The sequence below is a fragment of the Urtica dioica genome, chromosome 10, assembly GCF_054948205.1.
Source record: "Urtica dioica subsp. dioica isolate 48M chromosome 10, U.dioica_male_clone48M_v1_H2, whole genome shotgun sequence".
Classification (NCBI taxonomy): Eukaryota; Viridiplantae; Streptophyta; class Magnoliopsida; order Rosales; family Urticaceae; genus Urtica; species Urtica dioica.
The window spans coordinates 286898-292897 of record NC_142765.1 but is presented as its reverse complement, the minus strand read 5'-3'; the positions used below and the strand labels follow the sequence as shown (position 1 = coordinate 292897).

Here is a 6000-nt window from a genome sequence, read left to right as displayed (position 1 = left end):
ATTCCATGTAAGTTGGTGTGAGAGAGAGAAGAGTATTGAGTTAAAAAAAATAAAACATTAGAATAATATATAAACATAAACAACAACAACTACCCCTTCTCTCCCACGTAATATTTATAAATACCTTATAGCTCTGCATGGCTCATATACAAACTAAAACCCAACGTAAATATCACCAAAAAAAAAAAAAAAAACCCTCAGAAATAATGGCTCCAACACTGGCCGAGCCATCGAAACTGAACGAGTTCGTGATAAACAAAGGGTTCGGAGTGAAAGGTCTGTCGGAGAGTGGCCTGAGAAGCCTCCCGGAGCAATACATCCAGCCCCTCCACGAGCGCATCATCGACGACAACAACAGTACCAACATTATTCCGGCGATCCACGTGGCGGACTGGGAAGACCCGAACACCGTACACTCGATATGCGAGGCTGCACAGAAGTGGGGCTTCTTTCAGATCACGGGCCACGGCGTCCCTGTGGAGGTCCTCGAAGGGGTTCAAGAGGCCACGCGGCGCTTCTTCGGGTCCTCTGCGGAAGAGAAGAACCGATTCTCGAGAGAGAACTCGGCGTCGAAGAGCGTGAGGTACGGAACGAGTTTCGTGCCCGAGGCTGAGAAAGCGCTTGAGTGGAAAGACTATCTCAGCCTTTTCTATGAATCTGATCACCAAGCCTCTACTCTCTGGCCTCACTCTTGCAGGTAACAATAGGAGCGTATATATATGAGTTATAAATATTATTTTTTTCTAGGGATTATTAATAAAATTATTATTAGATCGCCAAGTTTGAATGTTTCATTTTTGGATTAATTGTGCGTGGTTTATTTGATTAATTATGTTTCAAATATAGTTGTTCACTTCTCCGCAATACTCAGTTCACAAATATTTGTCAATCTAATAAATTTCATTTCGGAAATATTGTGAGATATTACCGGTCCGCGTGTTAATGACAATGTATATATCAATCATTTATCAGTATATTGTTATTAAAAAAACAAATCCTTAGCAATAAAATCAGAAATAAACTATATGTATAACATAGTCAAATGACTATCTTACATTAAAATTATCACTTGATTATTAAAATATTAATAAAAATAAATAATTTAACTCATGTCTATACGGATATATAGTATAGTGTATATATATATATATATATATATATATATTATGGTGTTGCTTAATTGAGCTATTTTTAATTTTAGTAGACAATTTTATATGCTTAACCCTCGCCCTAAATAAAATCAGTTTCCACGTACGTTTCAAATAATGGTATGAAATACATATTTTGATAAAAACACATATGGCATATTATAGTTATTGGTATAATTAATAATATTACAAATATAATGTACTTTTGGTAGGGATGAAGTTCTTGAGTACATGAAGAAATCAGAAGTGGTGATAAAAAAGCTGTTAAGCATCTTAATGAAAGGCCTAAACGTGACCGAAATGGACCAAGACATTCTGATGGGGTCAACGAGGGTCAACCTCAACTACTACCCAATCTGCCCCAACCCAGAGCTCACCGTCGGAGTCGGACGTCACTCTGACGTGTCAACCCTCACCGTCCTCCTCCAAGACCACATCGGCGGACTCCAAGTCCGAGACGAGACCACCGACACGTGGATCCACGTGGCACCCATCGAGGGCTCGCTGGTGATCAACGTCGGCGACGCCATGCAGATCATGAGCAACGGACGGTACAGAAGCGCCGAGCACAGAGTCGCCGCGAACGCGGTCAGCGATCGGATCTCGGTCCCGATTTTCGTGAATCCGAGACCGTCGGATGTGATATTTCCTCTGCCGGAGGTTCTCGCTCGTTCCGGCGAAGAAGCTGTGTACAAACCGGTTTTGTACTCGGATTATGTCAAGCATTTCTTCAGGAAGGCTCATGATGGGAAACGCACCGTTGACTTTGCCAAATTTACATGAAGATTTTTTTTTTTTTTTTACCGCATCGATTTTCTGCTTTTGATAAATAACAAGTTTGGAATAATAAATTATAAGCTCCGTACGTGTTGTTTCGGAGATGTGATACCCCCACTTTTTTCTTTTTGTATGAATTGCAAACTTATCGTTTTCTTTGACTCGATCTATTGTCTATCTTTAACAGTGGTTTATATATTTTCGTTACTCGCATCAGCGCTGATGTGGGACCCACCTTAAATTTCTTGGCCTAGCCTATCGCTGATGCTTTGCCGAGCTGTCAAGCCTGTCATCGCTTGTTATTTTTCAAACCAAGTTTTCAAACATTTAATAAAGAAAAAATAGTACAAAATAGCCAACTTATTGTACAAATCGCTCATTTTTTAAATTTTAAATGATTTTCCGTTATTTTAATTTCAAAAATAAAAAAAAAATTATATGAAAATATTGTTTAGATACATAGCCACATAAAACAATAAATTTTGTCATTTAACTAACTTTTTGTAAGTTTTTAGTAAATGACCATAAAAATTTATTTAGAACATTAAATTGACATAAATACCTTGTAAATTGTCTAAAACTGATCAAATTTACAAGATGTCAAATGACTATTTATTTAAAATATACAAAAAACTGTGTCATTAAAAAATCTTCTAATTTTGTTGGCTTAATTAATTAATTATTTGTGACCATGTCTTCAGAAAAAAGAAATTAAAATTTGAGACTCAAATAGAACTGGACAAAGAAGAAAAAAGAGGAATGGCTAGAGAAGAGAAAACGAATTAAACTAGTCTAACATAGCGTACGTGAGAGATTGATAGTCAAGTCTCACTTTCTACGAAAAGTTGGGTACCAAGTACTCCTCTGTCTTGTAATAAATAAATAATTATACGAGAGTATCACCGTTAAACACTCTGAAGAAGAAATTACTAAGAACTAGAAAATATGAGCTGTGAAGAAGGAGAGAAAGTGGTGTGTGTGACTGGTGGTTCAGGCTATATTGCTTCATGGATTGTCAAGCTCTTGCTTCAACGTGGCTACACAGTCAAAGCCTCTGTTCGTGACCCAAGTAATCTTTTTTCTTTGTGATTATTCGAGAAAATTTATTTGTGGCTCTGAATATTGATTTTTAGGTTCTGGGTTTTATTTTGTTTGGTTGTTTCGTGTGAAGCAAAACCCATTAGATTAGGCCAAAAAAAAACTCATACCATGAATCTAAATCAAGACCCAACCTTTTGCTTGGAATCGTAGTCTTATCTAATAGAAATCGTGGACAATAATTGAAAACAGATGATCCGAAGAAAACCCAACACTTGATGTCACTTGAAGGAGCTAAAGAGAGGCTTCAATTGTTCAAAGCTGACTTATTGGAAGAAGGCTCTTTTGACTCTCTCATTCATGGCTGCCAAGGCGTTTTTCACACCGCCTCTCCGGTTCTGGTCTCAGTCACCGACCCGCAGGTTTGGCTCGGTAGAGGATCATTATCATTAATTTGCACAATGTCCATTTCTGTTTTGTCTTCTATTTGTGTGCTTGAAATCATTACTGATAATATTTCAGGGAGAGCTGATAGGCCCGGCTCTGAAAGGAACGCTTAACGTTCTCAAGTCGGTCGCGAAAAATCCATCGATAAAGAGAGTGGTCTTAACGTCTTCTCTGGCTACGATTGCAATCAATGGAAGACCATTGTCCCCCGAAACGATGGTCGACGAGACTTGGTTTTCCGATCTTGATTACTGCGAGAAGATTAAGGTCTTTCTTGGAACCCAAGTTATAACTTGATTTGGTATTTGCTTACTTCATATATATATATAAAAAAAGAAGCATTTCATCAATCGCTTTTTTTTCTTCTTATTATGATCATACAGAATTGGTATTTTGTTTCGAAGATCTTAGCCGAAGAGGCGGCCATGAAATTTGCGAAAGAAAATGGAATTGACTTGATCACTATGAACCCTGGCTTCGTAATCGGCCCTTTGTTACAACCAACTCTGAATTTCACCGTTGAGATGATCTTGAATCTTGTAAATGGTAAACATAAAAACTTCATCAACTCGTAATTAGCCGATCAATACAGCTTCAATGTACATGTTTTCTAATTTACCGTTTTTTTTTGGAGCAGGAACGAAAATTGCGTATCCAAATTTATCTTACGTGTGGACGTAAGAGACGTTGCGTTGGCACATATTCTTGGATTTGAAATTCCTTCGGCCCATGGAAGACACTGTTTGGTCGGCCACGTCAATCATTATGCAGATATCGTGACAATTTTACGACAACTTTATCCCGATTTGAGTGTTCCCCAAAAGTAAGTAAAGTGTTTTTTTTTTTAAGTCGATGAAAATGGATACTCGATTTTTGGAATTTCGACACTTTTTTCTTTTTTTTTTTATTTTATTTTTGCAGATGTGAAGACGAGAAACCTCTTGCTTTGGTGTATAGAGTGTCGCCGGAGAAGGCAAAGAGCTTGGGAATCACTTACACTCCAATTGAAATGACTTTGAGGGACACCGTTGAAAGCCTGAAAGAGAAAGGATTTCTTGGCGTCTAAGTTACGTTGTTGAGCCAGTTATGTTTGTAGCAGACAAAGTGATAAAGGATTTCCCGAATAAATCTAGCCATACCTAAGACACTTCGGTACTTTTTTCTTTGTATGAATTGCAAACTTATCGTTTTCTTCGACTCTTTTGTCTATCTTTAACAGTGGTTTATACATTTTCGTTACTCGCATCAGCGCTGATGTGGGACCCACCTTAAATTTCTTAGCCTACCCCTATCGCTGATGCTTTGCCGAGCTGTCAAGCCTGTCATCGCTTGTTATTTTTCAAACCAAGTTTTCAAATATTTAATAAAGTAAAAATTGTATAAAATAGTCATTTAAAACTTATCGATAGCAAAATAGTCAACTACTACCAAAATTTACGTTTTCAAAATTTATTTGACAGTCAAGATTAAATATTTTAGCGATTATTATAAGTAATATATCACTTTCAAAAAAATTAAACTTAACTTCAAAATTTTTTTTGAAACCAACTTATTGCACATTTTGGCTATTTCACTAAATTAAGACAAAACCTTATTTATTTTACAAATTTATAACTTTAAATCGGCTATTTAGCAACATCACCCTTTAATAAATCGCTCATTTTTAAAATTTTAAATGATTTTTCGTCATTTTAATCTTAAAAAATTAAAAAAATATATGAAAATATTGTTTAGATACATAGCCACGTAAAAACAATAGATTTTTTCATCTAGCTAACTTTTTGTAAGTTTTTTAGTAAATGACTATTAAAATTTATTTACAACATCAAATTGACATAAATACCTTGTAAATCGTCTAAAGATGACCAAATTTACAAGATCTCAAATGACTATCTACTTAAAATATACAAAAAAACATTCTCATTAATTTTTTTATTTTATTTTGGTGGCTTAATTAAATAATTATTTGTAAAATATAACTATGTAGTGTCATACAGGCACAAACCACCCAATTTTTTTGGAAAATTGCCACATCTTCTACAAAATCACTATTTTTTTCCAATTTCTCACTAAAATCATAATTTGGCCACAAATACCACTAACTCAAATGTACAACTACCTTTTTACCATCCACTTAAATTTTTCTTACAACCCACACCAACTCTTAAATTTAAGTGGAGGATAAAATGGTAGTTGTACATTTGAGTTAGTGGCATTTGTGGCCAAATTATAATTTTAGTGGGAAATTGGAAAAAGATAGGGATTTGATAGTATATGTTGACAATTTCCCAATTTTTTTCCTACTTTTTACTAATTTTTATTTTTTTTAGAGAAATTGCTCAAACTACCACCATATCAATAATTTTTTCCAAAAATCCACCAAAGTATAACTTTGGCCAAAAATACAAGTTCCTCAAAAGTGAAAAACCAAATATACCCTCAACCTTATTTTTTCTTTCAATTTCACACCAACCTCATTTAATATCATTCCAAAATAAAATTTCTATTTTTTATTCAAAATTATTTATATATATATCTCTCTCTCCATAACCGTGTAAACCCTTATACTATTTACTCTCTCTCTCTCTAT

The 6000-nt window shown here is 35.1% G+C and overlaps 2 pseudogenes across 1 annotated transcript; both read left to right on the top strand.

The window, feature by feature from the left end:
- The first annotated feature begins 206 nt into the window (after nt 1-206).
- LOC149382784 (feruloyl CoA ortho-hydroxylase F6H1-3 pseudogene) lies at nt 207-1931 on the top strand (annotated as a pseudogene).
- An 826-nt stretch (nt 1932-2757) lies between these two features.
- LOC149382783 (phenylacetaldehyde reductase-like) lies at nt 2758-4629 on the top strand (annotated as a pseudogene). Its single transcript, XR_016301927.1, has 6 exons — nt 2758-2994; nt 3216-3385; nt 3486-3677; nt 3794-3956; nt 4048-4233; nt 4332-4629. The product of XR_016301927.1 is annotated as a phenylacetaldehyde reductase-like (transcript).
- The last annotated feature ends 1371 nt before the right edge of the window (nt 4630-6000 follow it).